This window comes from Ambystoma mexicanum, chromosome 10 (genome assembly GCF_040938575.1).
Source record: "Ambystoma mexicanum isolate Mex_15411 chromosome 10, UKY_AmexF1_1, whole genome shotgun sequence".
Lineage (NCBI taxonomy): Eukaryota > Metazoa > Chordata > Amphibia > Caudata > Ambystomatidae > Ambystoma > Ambystoma mexicanum.
Window position 1 is genome coordinate 37,877,707 of NC_090932.1, and position 25,726 is coordinate 37,903,432.

The following is a 25,726-nucleotide window of genomic DNA, read 5'->3' on the forward strand; positions in this document are numbered from 1 at the left end:
CAAATGAAACCACCTCCAAGGCCCCGACCCAAATCACCCTCAGGTACCACCCCAATGCATGTGATACATTGCCATTCCAATTCCCACAGACCCATTAATAACGCTCGCCCTCCTTTACTCCACCACAGGGTCCGATCCAAACGACGAGCTCCAGGACACCCCTACCAGCACACCTGCAAAGAGGGCCAAGACCAACGGCCAAAGACCCTCCACCTCAGCTGCACGCATCAAGACACGGAAGCAGCACAAATCAAGTGGCAGCACAGAGGAGGGAACTCCAACAGGCACCCCAGCAGCCAGCATGCCCACAACAACACCACCACAGGTCCCCCCAATGGATGCCACAGTAGACACTGCTTCTGGTGGCAGCAGCACCATAGGTGACACTGCATTAATGGCAGCATGCTCCGACACAGAAAACGGGGATGTCGAAGTTAGATCCATCCATGACCTGTCTCAATCCCCCTGTCTGTTCCATCCCGTACACCATGAGGATACCACGCAGGGGCACCCACAAGACGACGACTGGCCATCCCCCACAAGCCCTGTGGCAAGGCAACATGAGGTGATCAGCCACTCTGTGACACCACCGCAAATGGCCATGGCCCAGCAGAGGCAACAGTCCCTCGACCAGGTAATCGTGCAACAGCAGCAACTGGCCACGCTCCTCAAGGACCATGCCGATGAATGTGGGGGCACTAAGGCAGACATAGAAACATCAACTGAGACACTTAGGGCAGAAATGGAGAGAAGTACAGAGACACTAAGGGCACAAATGGAGAGTAGCACCGAGAGCCTGAGAGTACAAATGGAGAGAAGCACCGAGAGCCTGAGGGGGGAACTGCATGCGACGTCCAAAGACGTATGTGCCGAACTTGCCGCAGTGCGCCGTGTGCTCACTGAGCTCTCACAAACCCTTAGGGACATGCATGGACGTGAGCAGGCAGAGACATCATCCGTTGCAAGTTCCGTCCAGGGCAGCCCCCAACGTAGATCTGGGAGGAACCTGCGCTCCACAGGCAGGGGTGCCCCTGATACCCGCAGAGGGGGCTTGCAATAGCGACTGCCCACTGACAATGAGCATCTTTGGACACTGGTGTTCGGGGGGAGGTAGGAGGGTGGAGGGGGTGTGTTGGGCTCACTTGGGTGGCGTGTCGATAGGGTGTTTAACATGATATCACATATGCCATAAACAATGCACGATCATCCAATGAGATGTGTGGACATTGATCTTTGTGTACGAGGCCATTATAGGCGTACAGTCCATATTGTGCATGTTCCAGACACACACAGTGCCACGAGTCCCGTGTCCATGTATCAGCCACCAGGCGTGAGTGCTAGAAGCATGCATCTATGAGATGCTGACGAATGTCACGGCCCTCCTGTGCCTCGCAGACTCCTTGAGGTGCTGCCACATCCCCACCCTCATCATGACCATCTTCAGGTGCTTGCAGTTCTGCGTCAGGGGGCATGGGCACATTTCTACGTACGCACATGTTGTGTAGCATGACACATGCCATCACCATCTTTGCAACCTTCACATGGCGGTACAGGAGTGCCCCGCCAGACCTGCTGAGGCAGCGGAAACGAGTCTTCAGTAGGCCGAATGCCTGTTCTATGACTACACGGGTACGTGAGTGGGCATGGTTGTAGTCCTCCTCATGCTGGTCCCGTGGGTTCCGGACTGGTGTGAGGAGCCATCTCTTCAGTGGATACCCGGCATCACCTGTATGTGGACAATAAACGAATTTTGAGGAATGCCATTGCTACGTACGCACCACCCCCCCCCTTCCTGCCAGGTCATTGCCGCATCACATACCCCACATCATCATGCATGAAATGAGACTCACCGAGTAGCCAGGATCTGTTCCCTGCGTGTCGCTCCATGTAGCGTGGTATTGTAGAGTTCCTCAAGACCATAGAATCATGGGTTGATCCAGGGAATCAGGCACAACAATGTGTAATGATCCTGTTGGAGTCACACACCATTTGTACATTCAGAGAATGAAATTGTTTTCGGTTGCGGTACTGGGCCTCCATGGCATGTGGGACGACCAATTCCACATGGGTGCAGTCGATGGCACCAATGCAACCCGGTATGCCGGCAAGTGCATGGAATCCCACTTTTGTGTTGGTAATTTCCTGCTCCGAGCGTGGTAGAGAGATGTAGTCGTCTGCGTGCTGCAGGAGGGCATCGAGCACTTGCAATAGTGTCCGTGAGAACAGTGGCTGTGATATGCCATGCAACTGTCCGACTGTGTGCTGGTAGGTGCCTGTGGCCAGGAAGTGGAGTACAGACACCACCTTCAGTAGGGGTGGGATGGCGGTTGGGCTATCTATCATGCTGACAAGGTCAGCCTGTGTCATGTCCACAATGGCGGTTATGGTGTCCCGGTCCAAACAGTAGAGGGTGTGGATCTGCTCATCAGTGAGGTTGAAAGGATGTGCTCGGAGGCGTGGGATTGCGGGCTGCCTGCGTGGTGGTAGTGGCTGTGCTGGTGGCCCTTGCTGGCCCTGCCTTGCCCTCCTCCTCCTCCTGCGTCTCCTCCGTGCGGCCGGTTGTAGTTGGTGTTCGTCTTCTTCTTGAAGTTGGAGTACTTGCAGTGCTATCAGGTCCCCCAGGGCCAACATAGCTAGTCCTGCCGGTAGCATTTCGGAGTGGGTGTGGTTGTGGGAGGAGACTGGGTGTGCAATTTATGTGTTTTCAGGCTGTATGGCCTCCACCTGTGGTGATTCATTCCACCTGTGCAAGCTGCTCTCCCCTTTGGGCGAGCACGTCCCGCACACAACGCTGCAATTCGACGAATGGCATCTTGCTATTACAATCATGTATTTGTACCCGATGGCAGTGTAACATTGGTTGATATGTTCATTCGGCTATGGTCCCATTGTTTCACATACTATCTTTGCAGTCGCGAACAGACTTGTGAAGGGTCAGTGGAACGTAGTACTCGAGTAACGGTGGACCCTCATGCAACACTGTACCGAGGTTCACCGACGGGCGGGGCGTCCCATTTGTGAGTGAAGGCAGTTGCCATTTTCACACACAGCCGCACTAGATGGATTAATTTGTGATTTCAAGCGGCCACAGATGCCTTTTCGACGTGATGTTGCAAATGAGGAATTCGAAGGGCGGCGCTTTCGGTTTTCAGCTAGCGGCGAGGAGATGCCCACAGGTCTGACTGCAAATATAACGTTCTATTGTTCAATGTCCTTGGGACAGGGGCCATGGCGAGGATGCAATGATTGATATGAATAGTTTGGGATGCGCAATAGCGAAGTGGGCGATGAGGCCGGACGTTCCCAAATACATGTTACTTCACAACACTGGAATTACGGGCTGGGGCACAGTGGATTTTGCAGGCTGCATAACGCACAGACTGAATGGAAATTTCACATGTTATGTGAGTATGGAAACAGGCGTTTTCATTACGGGATGAGGGAATGATGTATGGATGCATGGACAGATGATTTGATACAGAGTTTGCCATGTACAGGGCTTCTTGGAATCTATCCGCCTCCCCTGCGCTATGTGATGCAGGGCTGCCATAGTGGGACCATCCTCTATCTGGCCTTGTTGAGCCCTCCCTGTCTCGACGCGCCTTCAGACACTTGTGTCTATGCACGTTACCAATCCCATCTGATGGATTCTGTTTTAACAGACGCATGCACAGGTACACTCGTTTGTGATAGTGTTTTCACCTCGATATAGATAGTTATGATTCGCAAGTGGTTTTTGGGTGGTGATGATCCTTTGGAGTGGGCTAGCATGCATATGGCTGTGGATTTGGTGTGATCATTGAAGTGAGTAATTCAAATGTAGTTCTGATGGCCATACTATTCTTTTTCATTTCATTTGGTTGACAGGTATCTCCTCCCCTTTTGCCACTGCCATCTGTATGCCACTCCTGCAGATGGATTTTACTCCCGACACCTGCTGCTTCGTGTTAATCAGTGGAGCAGCATTACGATCTTATGGGACGATCGCCAATGGGCCACATGCCCTTACGCAGTACTAGTGGCTAGGAGCAACATTTCGGCCTTTCAGCTGGACTAGTGCCTCCCTATTGGGACGGCCCTGCGGTTCTAGGCACTTCCATGTTGCCTTTTCGTACGAGAATGTAGCCCCTGTGTACCATGAAGGAACATGGCGTCACACAAGAAGTAGCTGGTCTTTATTGCGGATGCAGCCCACAATGGTGAAATGTGTTTTGGAGTTCATGGCCTAATGGCTGTATGGGCTTGGTGAATTTGTTGTGCATTACATTTCTATTCTGATATGAACCGTGTAGCGTTCTTCTTTGCAAGTGATGTGGCATATTCCTATTTGGGGAGCGATGTATTGTGAGGAGATCTGCATTGGGTTCCAGCTTCGGAGTATAGTTGCGTGGTACTGTGCTGGGCGCGTTTGCCTACGAAGCCCAGTGAGGTCAGGGATAAGGGCTGCCAATATGACTGTTTTGATGATGTCATGCTCAGGGGCGGGGGATTAGCTTTTGTGTAACAGATGCCGGTCAGCCAGTTGGATTGGTGGAATGATGTGATTATCGGAATATTGCTGGTCACAGGTGCCTGTGTTTGCGTGCGTTTCTTGGTGGGAGACTGAGGTCATGTCCATTTGTATGGCTTCTGTATTCGTGCCATCTGTGCCCTGCAGCTCCCATTGGCCCCTCTTGAGATTCATTTGTTCGTTGGCAGGCATGGATGACTAGTACATTTCACTGGTTGCATTGTGTGACTTCATTGCACCTACGGGGAGTTGTACAATGTGGCCAGGGAGCGGTGTACAGGCACTCAGTAGGGCCGTTTACGGTTGGTTCGCGATGCCGTACTTCTCACCATGGCGGAATGGTACTTTCCGCCGTGCTTGATGGCGTTAGGTGCATGTCCGCTAGGGTCAGAATTCGCGTACCGTTGCGCCATGGTGGTAATTACGGTTTGGCATGGCGCGCGCGTGCGTACTTGGTGCAGTTAGCGTTGGCGTTCACTACGGTGTCGCTAATGGCATCGTACTTTGCGGTGACGGGTCATGATCGCACCGAGCGCTATTCGATGGCGGTATTGCATTTCCGCCATCGTTTTTCGATTTCCGCCAGGGTCGTAATGAGGCCCAGGATCCTTGGGGCACACCACATGTAATGGGGATGGAGTCTGCTGCCGCAGTGGTGGAGAAGACTCTCATTGTCCTGTTATTGAGGAAGGATTGGATCCATTTTGTGGCTTCTTCTGAGAAGTGCGCGGCTATATCCAGGTGCCTGCAGAGGACCTTGTGGTCAACAAGGTCAAATGCGGCTGATAAATCCAGGAGGAGGAGTAAGGCTGGTTTGCCTTGATCCCTTAGCTCGTCAATTTGCGCCTTTAGGTCTAAGAGGGCAGTTTCACCAGGTTTAGTGGGCAGGACTATGAGAATACCTGATGAATTCTTATTTAGGCCGAAGATACCTATGGATGAAGAGGAAGGGTGGATCTTTCCTTTAGAATTACAAGCAGCCATAGTGCGAGGAGAAATGGCTTTGCTTGATGGGAATGATCATGACGGCAGAAGATGGTGCACAGTGATTGCCATTGGGGAGGGTTACAGATTGACTGACGTCACTGGACAGGTAAAGAACTGTTTAGAGATGACTATGCAGATGATGAACTATGTTTTTTAGAAGTATTGTTTATTGGATTAAAGTAAAGAATATAGAAATACAGCAGAGAATGGCATTGGTAAAAAGAAGATCACCATTTTTTCAGGAAGACTTGGGGCCTCATTACACGGTATGCGGTAACCATGGCGCTATTAGCGCCATGGTTGCCGCCAGTATTTTACCGTGTCCACCTTGGTCCATAATTACCCATTCACCAAGCCACTTCCCCATTCCCATTTTTGCCCCCATAGGGCTCAATGGGAATGGGGAAGGAGCTAATTACGGTTCCGCAAATTGCGGTACCGTAATTAGCACCAAGGTCCCTTTGCGGTCCCGTTCCTTAACGGCTGCTAAAACCAGCCGTTGAGGTTGGGTCCAGCAAAGGGACCTCGTAGTAAGGCGGTAAGGGTTTACCGGTACCGGTGCCCTTACCGGTACCGGTAAACCCTTACTGCATTCTGTGTAATGAGGCCCTTAGAGAAGGTTCAAGAGATTTTGTGGTTCAAGAGCCCATATAATGTGGGTTTATTAAAAGGGGTGGGTGCAGTTAAAACTAAAATAAAACCAGGAGCTCTTTTTCCACAAGCAAAACAATTTCCCATGTCCAGAGAGATGGATGGAGGTATATTTGTGAGCATTTCCACTTTAATAAAGCAAGGCATATTGGTGCCATCAGACTCATCATGTAACACGGCTGTGTACCCTGTGAAAAAAATCAAAAGGGGACACGTGGAGATTTATTCAGGACCATTGGCCCCTAAACAAGATAGTCAAAGCCGAGTTTCCTTTAGTTACAAATCCTGCGAAGATACTGTTCGTGTAGAATATGTGCCTGAAACATTCTCTTCTGCCCCAGGGGTACTGTGAGTCCCCTTCCATCTTTAACAGAGTCCTTCAGATGGACTTGGGTAATGTTCAACATGAAAGTGCAATAATTCAGTATGTGGATGACATTTTGGTGTGTAGTGAGACAGAGGAAAGGTGCAGAGGAGACGCAATTAAATTTATGACCATACTCTCAGAGGAAGGAGATAAGGTAGACAGGGAGAAATTACAATATTGTCAAGAAGAAGTCATTTATATAGGACCATTGATCCCTCACAAAGGGAGAAATGTGACACCTAAGAGAGCAGAAGCAATCATGAAAACCATAGCACCTGAAAACAGTGAGGGAGTTTCTAGGCCTATGCAATTATTGCAGGGCTTGGGTTTTCGATTACAGTACATAAATTCAACCACTTTTAAAAGGACTCAAATAAGCACAGGTAGATAAAAGTACAATAACATGGACAGATAAGATGACTGAAGGATTCAAAGAATTGAAAAAAGCAATCAGTACAGCCCCTGGGCTGGAGTTCCCAGATTACAATGAAGAGTTTTATTTGTTCTCCCATTCAAATGGAGAAATCATGACAGTAGTTCTTACACAGAAGACGACATTAGGATATGGACACAAACCATTGGCATATAATAGTGGGACTTTAGATCCAATAATGAAGAGGCACTATCCCTGGGAGCAATCTTTAGCTGCTGCTGCATTTGCAATTGAAAAATATTCAAGTATAACAATGGGGTGTTTGGTAACATTATTTGTAGAGCATGCATTATTTGCAATTTTAAAGAAGCCCAAAAGTGCATTGACCACACAGAGCATCGGGGTACGAGGTAATTATTTCCAACCCCACAATTAAAATTGTTAGATGTAACACAGTCAATCCAGCAACATTTGCAGACCCAGTCGGAGAGGATGACTATGTACACGATTGCACATTGGGAATTGTAATGAAATCCCCCAAGTTAGAGAAAATGCCATTGGGAGGGGGAAGTTGTTTTTAATTATAGTTCTTTGAAAATTGATCAAATGACTGGGGAAAGGCATACAGGATCAGTGGTAGTGAAACTGAATAGATAAGGTGAATTTGAGGTATTAACAAGCATGAGGTTGTCTTTGAATAATACAGCACAGGCTGCAGAATTAGTGGCACTCATCAAAGCGCTGCAGAGCTTCGAGGGTGAGGAAGTGATGGTGTACTCTGACTCCGCCTATGTGGCATCTTCTGTAAAGGCAGGTTTGTCATGCTAGAAAAGGATGAGCATCCTCCACGCAGATGGCACTTGAGTGCAACATGCAGCCCTATTGGATAGGCCTATAGAAGCATTAAGTCTTCCATAAACCCTAGCAGTTGTAAAATGCTCAGTGCATTCTAAATGAGCAGATTTAATTTCTCGCAGAAACAAAGCCACAGATGTAGAGGTCAAAAAAGCAGGTTTGCATTTAACGAATGGCAAACCTACGTGACAAACTGGTACACAAGTACAAAGCCCCAGAGCAGACTCAAAGTTCCAGACAAACCACCTTGTGGCATCTTCCACCAGTAAGTGGACATTCTAAATGTGGCAACTGCTCTGTTTGCCGACTCACAAACAATTTGAAAACCATCAATCTCAAAGGCCGTATTTGGCATCTAAAAAAATGTAACAACTGCAGCACACCATGGATAATCTATGGGATTAAGTGCCCATGTGGACTACTATATATCGGCAAGACTAAAAGACCTATTAAACAAAGAATTTGCAAGCACTGTTCTTTCGTAAAAAAAACTCTGTTGCCGATAAACCTTTAGTAGCCCATTTTGTCAAGGCCAAGCATACTGAAGATGATATTGAATAGTTTATAATCCAAACTGTAACAGCCCATCCCCGAGGCGGTGACCGAGACCTTAAGCTCAAACAATTGGAAAAAAATGGATCTACGATCTAAACACGGTCCAGGCCGGCCTGAATCTCGGCATTGAATGGAGCCTATTTCTCCATAAATGACCGTTGATATAACTCTTACGTGCGTGTACCCTTTAAGAAGTGGGCTTTAATGATTCTCTGCATTATCACACTTTGCTTAGTATCAATGACAGAATAAAGTATCCATGTCCTATTGTGGAAACACGAAACAAAAATAACAATTGCTACATTGGGATATTTCCGCTATGATATGCGGCTCCTACATACAAACCCTGACATGCTCTTAATTATAATCATTCCATTTAGCGCACCTTTAAAATATATATATGGTTGGTTATGACCATCTGACATTATGACACATTCAAGATGGTGGGGTACACTTAGATCCACCTTTTCACCTTTTAGTCCAATTGGACCTATGTATGTTGCCCCTTCATACCATAAGGACCTCATTACAACACCATGTTATTTATAGTAACACGGTTAAGAATTGTGGTGATATGCCATATCCAGTTCAGCCACACTAGCAGCTGCATCAAGATATAATATAAAATAAAAATATCCTCATAAGGAATATGTAGTTATTCTAACCCCCTTTAAAAACTACGAGTAGCAACACATATATACGTAGACTGGTTGCGCGCCACCATTTTTCTATCCAAGATGGCGACCAGCGCATGCCACTTTATAACCAACCTCGCGGTCTAGTGCTCGAATATAATTAACACTAGACGAGGAAGCTGCAGGTTAATGCTTTAGCAGTGGATGTGCGGAATGCGAATAACACGGACGGCTCGCACGTATTTAGTAAGCACTCAGCGCTTTGAAAATAGGCTTGCATGTCCACATTACAGTACTGTAAAGGTTTATGACACAGATTTATCCTGACTTCTACTCTTTGATGTTTACCACGTTCCTACAGACGGGGCGACATTCATACAGCATCATAACTTAACAACCCGCGTTCAGCCCACATAACAACAAGTAGGATAGCTCGAGAATTTTGCTGGCTCGGCGCACACGTAATTGTTCATTTACAGGCAATTCTCTCACAATTTCTTTCACTATGTCTATGTTTTGACATAGATTAGACATGCCTTTCTTGCCAATGGATAATTAAGCTTGGCTAAACAACTTACTGTTGTCTGCTCGAATAACAGCTTTACAGTAATAAGGGAACATAGTGGCTCGAGTCCACGTATACAATCTCAGCACCCACATGCCCATAAAAAATTGTTAAAAATATTTAAATGGTGCTTTATGAGTGCAAAGTCAAGCACTTCTACCTAGGTGGAAATATGTGAAATGCTATTTGGAGAAACAACAGACATGAATGTTTATGTTTCATTTCATAGCTACACGATGTTGAGGATTGAAATATCTGTTGAACAAGAAATACCATCAACTCTATTGTAGATGAAGCCTAACACGCCGTTAAAGAAATTAGAAGGTTAGTGTTGATAGTTGCATTTGCCTAAAAAGAGATACAAAACGCTAAAAGGTTTTTAAGGTGTCACCAACACGTTTTTCGTTTTGGTTTTTAGATTGTCAAAAGTGAAGTTTCCCATGTTACGGGCCATCTTTAAATACCCTGTGCCATTACACAGTGTCCTGAAGACGGGTCCAGTGGACGTCGTAAAGCAGATTAAGTCGGCTATAGACTGTCATATATATTTGTGGCTACGACCCAGAAACACACAGGCCGATTCACGGAAATAATGTGCGCTGAAAAAATCGGCGCACGCGTGCGAAAACGTGCGATTCGCAGTGTTACTTGAAAAATCGCAGTGCAAGTGCGATTATCGCAGGGAAACCAGCGCACATCTATTCATGGAAGTCCGTGCGCGAGAAAAATGTGGGATGTGCGCTGAAAAAGTGCGCGGCGCACGCCGGCGCACAGGTCATCTAATGGCGTGCGCTAAGGCCACAGCGAAATCGCACATAGCGCGGCGCACATAACAAAAGTAGGCGGAACACGGGGCGTAACACGCAGAATGGGGAACAACTCGTGAAAATGTGGGCGTCACGGGGGAAGTACAGGAGGCAAGCGCGTGGAACACCCACACGCTCGCCTAGAACACGTATTCATGGAATCGAATAGGGCAAACCAGCGCACGGGCAAAGACACGCACAGGGCCATACACGTCCGCCACACGAAAGCAGGCGGTAGCGTCCCTGCGCAGGAAAAAAATGTGCGCCAAAATGTGCGCAAACAAAAAGCACGTATATACAGCTATGATGAATGTCCCATACTGTGGCCCTCTAGGACAAATGACGTGCAAAGGGGTACGCAACAAACACAGACACCCGCTGTGTCAAAAAAAGCGTGTGCGTGTATTCCTGGCGTGCGCGGGAAGTATTACACGCGATCAGGCCTGGGGGAGCGAGTACGTGTATTTCAGGTGTGCGCAAGACGTTTTACATGCGATTGGCCTGTGTACGTGTATTTCAGGGGTGCGCGGGTGTTTTCACACACGATCGGGCCTGGGGGAGCGGGTACGTGTATTTCAGGGGTTCGCGAGAAGTTTTACACGCGATTGGCCTGGGTTTGTGTATTTCAGGGGTGCGTGGGTGTTTCCACATGCGATCGGGCCTGGGGGAGGAGGTGCGGGTATTTCAGGGGTGCGCGAGAAGTTTTACACGCAATTGGCCTCTGTATGTGTATTTCAGGGGTGCGCGGGGGTTTTCACACGCGATTGGCCTGGGTACGTGTATTCCAGGGGTGCGCGGGTGTTTCCACACGCGATCGGGCCTGGGGGAGCGGGTACGTGTATTTCAGGGGTGCACGAGAAGTTTTACACGCGATTGGCCTGTGTATGTGTATTTCAGGGGTGCGCGGGTGTTTTCACACGCGATTGGCCTGGGTATGTGTATTTCAGGGGTGCGCGGGTGTTTCCACATGCGATCGGGCCTGGGGGAGCGGGTACGTGTATTTCAGGGGTGCGCGAGAAGTTTTATACGCGATTGGCCTGTGTACGTGTATTTCAGGGGTGCGCGGGTGTTTTCACATGCGATTGGCCTGGGTACGGGTATTTCAGGGGTGCGCGGGTGTTTCCACACGCGATCGGGCCTGGGGGAGCGGGTACGTGTATTTCAGGGGTGCGCAAGAAGTTTTACACGCGATTGGCCTGTGTACGTGTATTTCAGGGGTGCGCGGGTGTTTTCACACGCGATTGGCCTGGGTACGGGTATTCCAGGGGTGCGCGGGTGTTTTCACACGCGATTGGCCTGGGTACGGGTATTCCAGGGGTGCGCGGGTGTTTCCACACGCAATCGGGCCTGGGGGAGCGGGTACGTGTATTTCAGGGGTGCGCGAGAAGTTTTACACGCGATTGGCCTGTGTACGTGTATTTCAGGGGTGCACGCGAAGTTTTACACGCGCAATTGTTCTGGGTACGCGATTCCATTGGAGGCGCGTCTGTGACGTGACACGCGCGGGCATTTCCCTGAACCCGGGTGCATGTTACACATCCGAGAACTGCACGTCCCAGTGTCATCTCGTGTAATTGGAGGATAGGGCCTCAGTGCGTATACGGGAAGTGACGTTGGACGTTTGGTCCGGTTTAAAAGTACGTGTAGGATGTCATTTCCTTGTACGTGCTTTTCGTGGAGAGCGAGTGGGTGAATACTGTACTTCTTGTCGGTTCACACGCGATTTACTTCACAGCGTTTCTAGTTCGTACTCCCTGTTACCTCTGTCAGTTTTTTATGATTTTCTCTTGGACCTGTTTCCTCAAACAGCGTTCACTTCTTCTTTTGTCCTGTCTCCTCAGACAGCGTACAATTCTTCTTTTGGCGGGGGTGTTGCCAACGCGCACACGCGCGTATTTTTCACGCTCTTTTCCCAGGCAGACAGTGAGTCGCGCACGTATTTACCAACTATGCTTGCCCCGTGTGTCACGTACCCCTTCAGAGGTCATTGTAGGCTGCGTGTGACACGCGTACGTTCATTATTGTGTTTCTGGGTGCCACAGCGTAGTGCGGGTTCATTTTTCCACGCACGTGGTCTACGAGGGGTCGCGTGCACATCATTTTCTGTTTTTGGGGTGCCTGTGCGTTGCGTGAGCCGTCATCTTTCCCCAGGGGTTCCATACAGCCTTGCTAGAGCACTAGGTTACGAATTCCATCTTGTACCCTACCCCTTTGACCCCCAATTGGCCAGGACAATAGTTTACTGCAACTCCCATACGCACAACAACATCAGTGCCATGGCTGGGAGGGGAGCAAGTGGTAAGGGTGGCAAAGGTGGCCGAGCCTCAAGAGGTGGGCGTGGTGGGCACGGTAGGGGATGTGGCCGGGATTTGCAGGCTACCCCTAGCCCCCCACGTGTGGAGGACCAGTCAGGGACACCCATGCCCCCCCCATGGTTGAGGGAAACGTGGCTGACACCATCTCTGCTCAGCCCTTATCGGACAGGCCCATTGTGGCACCTGACCTGGCACAGGGTGACTCCCAGGCTGACTTCCAGGTCGCCAAGTCTAGGCCACGGGTGGCGATGCAAGTTAGTGTCACCAGGTCACGTGGATCAGGGGCAGCCATGTCATCTGCTGCCCTGAGTAGGCGGGGTGGGGAGGCTGCAGGGGCAGCTGCAGCTCCGTCCACCCCAGCTCTGACTCTCCCAGCCAGAACAGTGTTGGTCCCAGTCCATCAGACTGAGGTTCCCCCTGTTAACATCACACTTCAGCTAATGCCTGCCGAAAGTCATATGGTCAGTGTGCCATCGCACACTACTACTACACAGTCCACCAGTGCTCCTGCCCCTAGTGGCCAGAGCGGCGTAGGCCACTCAGGATCCCCACCACCTTCAAAAAGAAAGAGGAAGAGTGCTTGTCCAGTACAGGCTGATGCCCCAGACACGGCTACACAGTCCGGCCAAGGAAGCCTAGCCTCAATGATGCCGAACTGGATGCACTTGTGCAGTATGTGTCTGCACATGACGGCAAAATGTTGATCACTTCAGGGTGTAAGATCACACCTGCTCGACGTCAGGCACACTGGCAGTCCATCGCTGACAGCATAAGTGACCTTGGGTTTGTGAGGCGCACAGATGGTGAGTGCTACAAGCGCTGGAATGACCTTAAGCGCAGGGCAAAGAAAAACCTGGCCTCAAGTCATGCCGCAACTCTGGTGACTGGAGGTGGGTCTCCACAAGAGGACATTGAACTCACTCTACATGAGCATGTTGCTGGGACCTACGTCACAGAGGAGCAGATCCAAGGTGTGGGAGAACTGCCAGATTACGAGGCATTGTCCGGTGAGTGCACATGCATGTGTGTGTGATCCATGTGTATGTTGTTTGTGGGAGGGGTTCTGGTTGTGTGCCAGGTGAGGGTGTGTGTGCCTGAGTGTTTCGGGTCACCCATTTGCTTCATCCAATACATTCTGCGGCCCTGGATTTGGGTATTACAGTATCCCTTCTGCCCACAGTAGACATTTGGAACTACATCACACCAGTTGCCCTTGAAGTGGCATCCTGCAACAACATCGTTCCGTATTTTGCTGTGTTCATTCAGGCCGATTGTTTGAATTCCCCCACTTTTACTATGCATTTCTCTGCCCTATTGTCACATATATGACATGCCTATGGTACATGCCATCTGTGTGATGGCATGTGTCATGTATGTGGATTGGACATGCCACTCACAGGCCAATGTGTGATGGCACTGCTAGCCAGCATGCAGCTAATGTGTTGCTCTTCCATCTTGGTGTCATCAGTGTCTGACATTTTCCTCCCCTTCCAACTCAGTGACAGTGCATGCATGGGAGGGTTATAGTCATGTGGGACATGTGTCAATCAAGTACTGGTTCTGTAGCTTGTCTGGCCTAATTGTGTGCCATGGTGCTAATGCCTGTTTCCATTTTTTGTCTTTCATGTGTTTCCAGAGGATGACGCACTTGATGCTGTTGAGGGTGAGGAGATGGTGCAGACCCAGGAGGGATCTCAAGCACGACCGGACACCAGTGGGGGACGTGGTTTGGTGGTGGGGGAGAACCCTCTCTTGCTGCAGGCCATAGTGTCCAGGGGTGTCTCTGGCTGCACCTCCCCAGACCTCTTTTCAGGTGTTGATTCGGATGAGACCTATGTGGATTTGCAGGTATGTGTTCATGGAAGGGATACTGTTCTGTCCGACCCACCTGCACCAGGGGTAGAGCCCACTATGGGGATGTCAGTGTTGGTAGGTGCGCCTTTGGTGGTTACGGATGCAGGGCCACACTCTGCAACATCTGATCCTGTTCCTGGGCTAGCAGATCAGAGGGGGAATGCAGTCCTGCAGCCTCAGGCAGTGCTGACACAGCAAGGCGCAGTTCGCCTTGCCCCAGACAGGTGTGGTGCCCGCCAACGTGGTGGCCGTCAGCCACCAGGCAATACCGCATCGGAGCAATCCATATACGGTATGGCAAACCAACAGGCAGCATCATCTGAGATGATGGCTAAAGCCATGGAGAGGGTGGCCATTTCCATTGTCCCCCCAGAAAGGCAGATGGAGCAACTACAGCAGGCAACAGACTCCATTTGCCAATCACTCAGGGAGGACATGTTGGCGTCCAACAGGGACAGACGGGCGGCCCTGGACAATCTGAGGGAATCCATTTCTTTAGAGGCCCAGGGCCAGAGGGAAGCCCTGAGGGGAGAAGTCCGGCACCTCAGGCAGACTCTTGTGGACCTTGAGGCTTCCACTGTCACGAGGACGGAACAGCTGCTGGAGCGCGTCACCCGTACGCTCTCAGCAGAGATGCAGGCAACTCGGGCAGAGGTCCGGGCATCACGTCGGGTGGTGCATGGAGATCTCTGCACCATATACCTGCATAAAGAGACCTTCCACACCTGCATGCTTGCTGCCATGGAGGACCAAACTAGGGCTTTGCTTGGGCTGCCTCTCATTGTACCACCACCTCCTGTGGCAGCAGCAGCAGAGGTTGAGGAGAGCGAATCCAGCGATGAATCTCCCACGATGTCGTAGCCGTGCAGGCCATGAGCCCATGGAGGTGTTTTTTTTTTCGCAACATCCACACAGGTGGCTGTTGGTGAGCACCCTGTCCTCGGACCTCCTGGGTGGCCTCCCCCACCCCCCTGGCCCACACATGGCCATTTTTGTTTTTTGATTTTTGATTTTTTGTTGCAGTGTGTTGCCTTTTGTGGCTCCCGTGGGCATCCACTGTATTCCGGCTGGGCACATGCAGGCTTGTCCTGAGTTTGGGTTAGATGCTTGGGTTCGTGAGACACACACCCCTCCTGCTTCCCATTTCCATGGGCTTGCAAAGGGTGTGCCCAAGTGACAGTGACTTACACAGTGATGTTGAACTCCCACGACACTTGTGGGCAGTCTGTAGTCAATGCTGTGTATACATTCCTAGTGCATATTGTTGTTGTATTGTGCACTGCATGGTGTATTGATGTGTGCTTGTGCATCCATGTCTCCCTCCTAATTTGCAGGTTCATTCCTCATGTCTTCACAAGGCCGTCCACTTTGGAGATGGAGTTCATGTTGTGAGCAGTGGACTTCCAGATGTGCGTGGCAACAACACTGTACAGTTGGAGGTGGTGGATGTGCTGGCATTCTCATGTTGTAAGACTACGTATCCTTTACCTTAGTACTGTCATGTTTATGCTATGTGGATTGTATTGTGGTAAGTATTTGGTCATCTGTGTTGTTATTTCTACATTTATGTGGGCATATTGTGTGTGGCCAGTTTCCATTAGGGACACTGTACTTTGTGACACTTGTGTCATGTTTGGGGGATGACTTTGTTTGCTCTCACATGGCATGTCATGCCATGGTGTGTTGGGTGGCGGTGCTGGGGAGGGGTTGGGTGACATGGCACTGCTGTCATGTTGTATCTTGCAAGGGGGTAATGATTTTAGCAGCATATAAGTGTGTCTTTTGATGACAGAGCATTGGTGGTGCTTGTGTAGGTAGGGAAGCACACAATGGAACACTTCCAGATGTATAATCTCAGGCTGGTATGGTTGTGACAGTTGACTGTCCATTGAGGCATCATCATTGTCAGATTGATTCATCATTGATTGTCAGCTGGTATGTGCCAGGGCTGAGTGCACTCCACAGGGGTGTGATTTTATGTGAAGTAATTAGCCACCAGCTGCTGACGGGCTGCCTCACCCCGTGCCCTTTCCCCTCCCATGCGCAGCGGGCATGCATGTGGTTGGGGATGTGGGGGCACCACCATGTCCACGGCCAGGCCCCGGCGTGTTGCAACGTTGTGCAGGACACATGCTGCCACTATGATCCTGCACACTACTGGGGGAGCGTATAACAGCTGCCCGCCAGAACGGTCAAGGGAGCGAAAGCGTGACTTGAGTACTCCAAATGTGCGCTCCACGATGCCCCGGGTTGCAATGTGGGCTGTGTTGTATCTTACCTGGGGTGGCGTGGTGGGGTTCCGAATTGGCGTCATCATGTGGGTGCTAAGAGGGTAGGCACTGTCCCCTGGGGAGGTGGTGATGGGTATCATTAGTGGGGTTGTGACATTACTCAGTATCTGACATGCATGCATGCGCAGTGGCATTTATACTCACCGAGCAGCTATGTATCGCCATGCCGCCCAGCTTCTATGTCCCGGTTTAGTGTAGACATTCTGTAAATGAAACTGTCGTGGGTGGAGCCTGGATAGTTGGTGTATACTGAGGTGATGATTCCCTTGGCATCACATACTACCTGGACGTTGATGGAATGCCAGTGCTTGCGGTTTCTATAGATGTGCTCAGTTGCCCTGGGGGGACGTAGAGCCACATGGGTGCAATCAATGGCACCTAGCACTTTGGGGAATTGTGCCACCCCGTAGAAATCCTAGCCGACAGCCTGCCTTTCTGCAGGTGTTCTGGGCAGGTATATGTGCCTGCGGACTGATGGGCGTGCAGTGATGATGGCCAAGACCTGGTGTAGGCAGCGTGACTGCGTGGCCTGTGACACCCCCCCACTATGTCACTTGTCCGCTGAAATGATCCAGTGGCCAAGAAGTGCTTTACATTAAGGACCTTCTCCATGGGGCTGAGTGCTTGGGAGCACAGGGTGGTTGATGTGAGGTCATCCTCCCACTCACTGACCAGGTTGAGTATTATGTGAGGTGGAAACCTGTACCTCCCATACACATGGTCATCAGGCATCCCAAAAAGGCTTGTTCTGGGTGTAAAAATTCTGGCCCTGACTATCCTCCTCCTCCTCCTGCGGTATCCCACGGCCACTGCTGCTAGGAACGGTATATTCATCCTGGCGTCTGAGCTTGTTTGTTGTTTGCGCGCACTTTTATGCTGTGCGGGTCGACGTACGGCTGCTTCCTGCTGGCGTACGTGTTTCAGATTGGCCACGTTCGATTCCATGAATACGTGTGGTAGGCGAGCGTGTAATACTTCCCGCGCACCCCTGAAATACACGTACCCAGCCCGATCGTGTGTAAAACTTCCCACGCACCCATGAAATACACGTACCCAGCCCAATCGCATGTAAAACTTCCTGCGCACCGCTGAAATACACGTACCCAGGCCAATCGAGTGTGAAAACACCAGCGCACACATGAAATACACGTAACCAGCCCAATCGCGTGTAAAACTTCCCGCGCACCCCTGAAATACACGTACCCAGGCCAATCGCGTGTGAAAACACCCGCGTACCCATGAAATACACGTACCCAGCCCGATCGCGTGTAAAACTTCCTGCGCACCCCTGAAATACACATACCCAGGACATTCGCGTGTGAAGACACCCGCGCACCCCTGAAATACACGTACCCAGCCCAATCGCGTGTCAAACTTATCGCACAACCCTGAAATACACGTACCCAGGCCAATCGCGTGTAAAACTTCTTGCGCACCCCTGAAATACACGCACCCAGGCCAATCACGTGTAAAACTTCTCACGCACCCCTGAAATACACGTACCCAGCCCAATCGCGTGTGAAACTTCTCGCGCACCCCTGAGATACACGCACCCAGGCCAATCGCGTGTAAAACTTCTCGCGCACCCCTGAAATACAGGCACACGCTCCCCCAGGCCCGATCGCGTGTGAAACTTCTCGCGCACCCCTGAAATACACGTACCCAGCCCAATCGCGTGTGAAACTTCCCGCGCACCTATGAAATACACGTACCCAGCCCAATCGCGTGTAAAACTTCCCGTGCACCCCTGAAATACACGTACCCGCTCCCCCAGGCCCGATCGCGTGTGTAAACACACGTGCACCCCTGGAATACACGTACCCAGCCCAATCGCATGTTACTGCTAAACCCGTAATACACGTTCCCCGCTTGGCGTTTGCTGTTTGGCAGTCCGGTAAACCGGTCCAGGGTTGGCGCAGCCCTTTGCGCTGGTTTTGGGATTTTGATGGCTTTTCCTTGCGCGAGGGCGTTCTTGGGGGTGTAACTGGCGCTGCTGCAGACTCGCTGCGCCACGCTGCGCCGCGGATGGTTTTGGATGCGAGAATCCATGAATACGCTGCGCGCGGAAATCGATTAATATTTTGTACATTTTGTATACACTGATTAAAATATGTGAATCTTTATTACTTTGTCTAAATATATTCAATGACATCGTTTTTGGCGCTACTTGCAACTAGACACACCTAGTACATGTTAAGGCGGGAAGCTGTTTTTGTGGAATCCTCTGTATACAACGAGGTCAAAAAAGCAGCCAATCATCCACCCACATCTAGTTTAGAGAATGACAGGACAATGCATGTTAGCAAAGAGGGTTTTAACGTGCTGTCTATTGTCCAGTTAATTGAAATACAAGGTTGAGCCTGACAAGAAGAACAGGATTTATGGAGAAAGCGGGGGTGTTCTTTATATCCCACAGAGACAATTAGGAGGCAGGATAGCACGGCAATCCAGTTATGCCCCTAGCATTATTGAGAATAGCGCTGGAGCAACTTCCCTACCCAGCAAGCACGACTCGAGAGAGTCTAGCTGCAACAATTGCAGAAGAGCGGTTCTTACCCAATCTCCTGGAGCATGTGGCAAAGTTCATTGATAATTGCATAGTTTGCCAGAAATTCACTGAAGGGCACACTTTACGAACAGTAAGAGGAGCAATTCCTAGACCCAATGGCCCATTTAAGCATTAACATATAGATTATGTAGGTGTGCTGCAGATATGCAACGACTACAGATATATGATGGTATGTCCTTTTACGAGGTAAGTCCATGCACACACCCTAATTCACCGTGCGCTGACAAGTTCCTTGTATGCGATATTCCTCAGGTGGTGGGGGTGTGAAGTTTTTGCAGTCTGACAATGGACTGCACTTTGTAAATGAACTTTTGAGAGATAGGACTTCTGTTATGGGTAAAACATACATTTTCCTCTGCTTATCAACCACAGGCAAATGGCATCTGCAAGAGATTAAACTGATTGTTAAAGGAACGCATAGCCAAGTTGAAGATGACTATGAAAAAGGGATGGCTACATTGGCTGGCCCTTGCTTTATATACCCTAAGAAATCAGCCTGGTGCGGATCACTATCTAACTCCTCAGGAGTTGGTGACTGGATGCTGTATGAGAACCCCATTGACTCCTCCAACTAGGGTAAGAACTGATGCCCACAGTGTAGTGCTGCTTGTGCGTAAATGTATTCACACCTGTGGCACGCCCCATTTTACCTTGGAACACTCTTTTTAGACAGGCTCATAGAGACAATGAGAAGAATACAGACTTTCAAAATGCAAGAAGAACTTCAACCATTGTTTATGATACCTGTCATTACACTAGTGTGGACATTCATATCTGTTCTTTTTTCCAACATATTGCAAACTTATCCAGCTCTAATACAAAGAAGAATAAATGTTATCACATTCTTGGCGGCCCCCAAGAATAATTGTATTGTCTGGAGAGTGATAATTGCAATAATACTCCCGTTTTTATATAGAAGTGATTAAAAAGGAGATAACAAATATGCATATTAAAGTAAATATAAAAAGGAGAGGCTTCAACATTTTAGCGATTCATTGCCATCCAGAAAGTCAATAGGTTTTCATGGAATATTGATGGTGATATCCGTTGATATTATGATTTGTGTGTTTCTCCTTATTATTATGGCATTATGAAATGTTGCAAAGAAATGCCACAGATATAGAGGGTATGAATGAAACATCTATTATTGTTCCCACTAAAGGCACAGACAGCCTGTTTTACAATATAACTAGGAGTGTGTATCGATTTAAAAGGGATGTTGATGAAAAACAAGAGGATATAAAAACACATCTTGATAATTCGGCTCATTTAAAAAATAACCTATGGTACCAGCACATGAATAAGATGGGAAGGAGGACGTCAGACGATTGTGGTTTCATGTGTTCCCGTATACCTTACGCTTTGGGAACATCTAAAATATGTATAACTACAGAAGCATCAGCGAAAAAGGCACATTGCCTGACGCACCTTGCACTTTGCCTACCCAGAGGACAGTTTCAAGGCAGACCAGCATCCATAGTGTGGGTGAATAAAGCAACATCGTCAAAAGAAGACAATTGTGTCCAAGATATAAAGTCAAGAGAAAAACAAGGAACAAAGCACAGAAAATACAAAAATATGAACAGCCTGAAATAAATGGAGCAGGATTCAAGACAGCAGAAAATAAGGTGCTCCAATGTGAGACTGGGGAGGAAAGACGAGAATGCTGGGAATGAGGTCAGCTGCAAATTAAATGAACAATGTTTACTCCTGAAGGATGGGCTGAAGGATTGGTTATATGCAAAACACTAGCATTAACCGGACAAGGGGAAGCAGCTGTGATGAACGCAGAAAGATAATGCAAACACCAGTGGCCTAAGACTGCAAGATTGTTGACAGGGGTTGATAATGAGGAGGGACCTTTGCAAATATTACCCCTGAAAAATGTGTCTTTATGTTTCAGGAAGAATGGCACAATGAAAGTAGGAGAAAATCTTAAGTGTCGTCAAATTTTTGACGTTGCAGGCATGAAGGATGGAAAAGCAGTACTAGTGGATTACTATTGGGCCTGTGGATCTAGAGCATATATGAAGTTACCACTAAAGTGGAGAGGAGTGTGCTCATTGGTACTAATAAGTACCAGCATTGGTAGTACCACAAAGCAACTTACAGACAATACATTTTCCGAAAATGGATGCACACCTGAGGAAGAGAAGGTCATTTAATAAACTCTGACAGAGGAGAAGCAATTATTTCTCAGAAAAATCAATGGAGGCCTATGATGATGTTCCAGATGAACATAAACTGTTTAGTAGAAAAGCAGTGATATTCACATCTATCTTCATGCCAGGAATTCAGACTGCAGTAAACACCAGGTGGTTTCAGATTACCAGATGGGAGCTGCTGCAAATGATAAACACAACAATAAAAGTATTTAATGCAATTCAAGAAGAAATGAGGGCGATTAGACTTATGGCCCTACAGAACAGGTATGTCCTGGACTTAATTACAGAAATGGAAGGAGGTGAGTGTGTGCCGAGATTGGATCTTCTTGCTGTACATTTAACCTGCCCATGATGAAAAGAATGGAACCTTGACAGAAGCAATAACCACGTTGTCAACTTGACACACAAACATGGTGGAGGAAGTAGACGAAACTGAAGATGATGATTGCTTAACATCTCTGTTCTCATGGATTTATACTTGAAGCAATACTAGTGTTCATACTGCTAGGGTTTTGTCTCATAAGGAACATCATGGGGCAATGCAAGAAGACAGCCAGGAAAGCTATTGGGATGAAGATAATGATTGATATTGATGCTGGAATGGGTGAGCAGATGCAAGATGAAGCCAATACCCATGAGAATATAAATAAAAGTACCTTTGCACCTCCAGGAACCAGGTTTCACAACCTCAAGGATCGGGAAAGATATGTTCACCATCTGGAGTGTGCCGTCATATGACCTGGAGTGTGGCTGAACATGTAAAACATGCAGGTGCCCTGAGAGGGGTGACAAATATTTGAATTCCAAAAAAGAAGCAGGAAGAAGAGAAGATGCTGATAAATGATGAAGAGGAGATAAAGAGTATGGAAGAAGAGAATTCAGTCAAATATTTGACCAGAGGGGGGAATGTAGAGGAGCAGGTAAGTGCTTTCTTGCCAGTTCCCAACCACTCACCACAGTCATATTGGGACAGTTGAAGAAGAGCCATAAATGAGATGCTCTGCATCATTCCTATACCACATCGAGTGTATGAGAGATGTTATACACTCAGACAGCCATACAGAATGTACCCTCGCACTGAAAGTGTGGAAGGATGTAGCGTGGAAGATTTCTACATGGAAGGATGTCGCTTGCCAAGATGTCAGAATGCATCAATGAATATCATGAATGGACATTAAAGTGAAATCTGATGAGGACAAAGTGATGTCCTGAAGGAATATGAACCTATCTTGAAACAATATGAAAATAATAAGTAACAATGTAACTGAATCACTAACAGTAACATGAACCTAAAGCTAAAGTAATCATGGATCTAAAGAAGATGAAGCAACTTACTGACCAATAACTGTAAAAACGCAGTAACGCAAGGTAGAATGACAACGGATAGAAGCTTGCTATAGAGGAATATATAATGTGGCAAGGAAGGCAATATCAGGAAAATGGATGCTGGTTCATGTTGAATTTAACCAAGCTACCTCAGAGACAGGCCAAGGCTGCAAGAATCAGGAGATGTGCAGAGCCGATGATGAATCACGGTTGGCCCAAAGTGAAGATGCTATTTTTAAAGGATAAGCACAGAGCACAAAGCGAGTACATGATAAGCTATGAATGCAGGACAGTCTTCATATATGGAAGAAGATGAAAACATCTGTAAAAGCCAAACTGCTGGTCAATTAAAAGTGTACAAAGTTCATATGAGATGGAGTGAGCAAGTCTCTAGAGGCCAAGAGGAGCAACAGCATCCTGCATAATTAAATCAAATAGCAGTAAATGGAAGGCTGAAATGGACAAATGTGTGGTCTTTTCTCATGTGACTCAAAAGTCGAAAACAAAGGCTATTCATTAGAGCCTTACGCTAAGATAGTGGTGTGCTCACACTCCCTTGAATGATCCAGGACCGTGAGCAGGCAACAAGGTCAAACTACAAATGGAAGACTTTGGATGATGGCCTTCCGATGACAGGTGATAGACTAATTGGGAAAATGGGGAGTAGTCTGACGGGATTCAAACTCCTAGGTTTCTTTTCATGTATGTGCTGCTGAAGAGCCAAATGTCCAGGGTTGGGATAGTATGCCAAACAATCAGTGGGGATGGGGGACAACCCAACATACATGTTGCAGAAGCCAATCCACTGATTTTATGTCTGTTATAATCATTACTGTTTGCATTTAGAGGTAGTTCAAGGCGTGCCCTACAGATAAGTGTAGCCAATGATGCACTTATCTTCATATGCTCTATAAGTAGATATGTCCCCTTCACCAATCCCTAACATTGATAGGTTTTGTATTCTGTCACATAGAATGACATCATAGAGGATGCATATTGGGGTATAAGACCTCCATGTAATCAAACATCTGTGAGATTGTGTATGCATCAGTCAGATGTTTGCCAGGTGACTATGCTTTATTGAATTGACAATAAAGTAGTACTTTGCCATATTCCCGGAGTCCGTCCGATTATTTGGTTTGTGACCATTATTGTAATTCCATCTAGCACAAATGATGCTTCAAGGTGCTACAGCACGGAGGCAAAGACGGGCTAACACATGATATCATGAGTGGGGGACAAGCATTCAGATCACTGTGGGAGACAAATAATGGCTGGCAGATGATACTATGAGTGGGGAACCAGTCACACACAGACCACTGTGGGAGGCATAGAAATGCTGACAGATTATATGAGTCGGGGACCAGTCACACACAGACCACTGTGGGAGGCAACGAAGAGCTATTAGATGATATGATGAGAGGGGGACAAATATTCGGATCACGGTGCGAGGCAAAGAAGTGCTAGCAGATGATTTGAAGGGGACATGTATTGGGATCACTTGGGGAGGCAAAGAAGTGCTGGCAGATCATATGATGAGTGGGGGACAAACATTCAGATCATTGTGCGAGGCATAAAAGTACTTGCAGATGATAAGTGGGGACAGGCATTCAGATCACTGTTGCATGCAAAGAACAGCTGGAAGATGACATGAGTGGGGGACAAGCATTCAGATCACTGTGGAGGCAATGAAGGGCTGGCAGATATGTGGGAGACAAGCATTCGGATCACTGTGGGAGGTCCAGAAGAGCTGGCCGATTATATGAGCACTGTGGCTGATCTCTACAAGACTGGCATTTGCAACACCCGTAAAGGGATCATGTCACTTCATTCTCTACCTTTACTTTCCGGTACTTACTTTCTTCCTCCATGTCTCTTCCCTCCTTCCTTCATTTCTCTTAGGACTGCATGTGTCACTTAGCTGTGGCCCTATCTGGTTGCTAAGTCTCTCCCAACAACTCATTAATGCAGTTCAGGCCCTTGTCATCTGCCCCTCCCCGGCCCATAAGGGGCCAATTCCCTCCAGAGGCTGATACCACGGCAATGCCCCTGACCATCTCTCTCCTTTACGCTACTATACAAAACCACTAGGCAGGTCTTCTCCATTAGCAGATAACATAGAGCGGGTTTCCCCCTCTACCTGGCAGAGAGGGCATCCAGGGTACCTGTAAATTCACAGAGGCCTGCAGTCAGAGATTGGGCAGGGCCCCTTGCCTGGGCAGCTTCAGGATCAGCGTTTCTCTCAAGGAGCGAGAAGAAGCACTGTCATTCAAGTGATGCTCTGGGCCACCACGACCAGTGCCTGGGACCTAGAGGAGCCACTGTGCTCTCCAGGCTGTTATCAGGAGAAATGCATCCCAAGTCTGGTACAGTGCAGATAACATGAAGATCAGTGTTTACATGGGCCTGCAAGCAGCCCTGCTCATCCTTAGTGAATGGCAGACACATATCAGAGTATGTCTAATCAACATATACATATCATAACCAATCTTAAAGCAATTAAAAACAAGTTAAATCATTGGCGTGTAGCAGATCCCTCTTGCCTGCCTCTGAGTTCAACACCAAGAGTCAAATGAAGGGATTTATCGTTGTACATCACACCTTCAATGCCATTAAATTATCAAATTGAGTTCCTATTTCCTATATCCATTGTGGAATGCGCTTTACATCAGCTTCTAGGAACTCTGTTAGGTGCAGGTGAATATATTGCATCATTATTACTCATGCCACAAGTTACTTCTACTCAATCTTCCGCCCCCATACTTGCTCGATGGCATCCACCATTAGCAACCTTGGTGTTTCTCAGCCGAGCCTAAAACTTCTGAACGATGTAGATCCTCCGTGGAGTCCTTTGGACCTGGTCATCTGCCACCATAGAGGAGGCTGCACGAGGCACACAGAA

The 25,726-nt window shown here is 48.3% G+C and overlaps 1 protein-coding gene across 2 annotated transcripts in view; it reads right to left on the reverse strand.

Annotated features, from left to right (window-relative positions):
* Positions 1–25,726, reverse strand: part of CLDN16 (claudin 16) — a 233,238-nt gene that overhangs the window by 127,871 nt on the left and 79,641 nt on the right. The window lies entirely within an intron of this gene.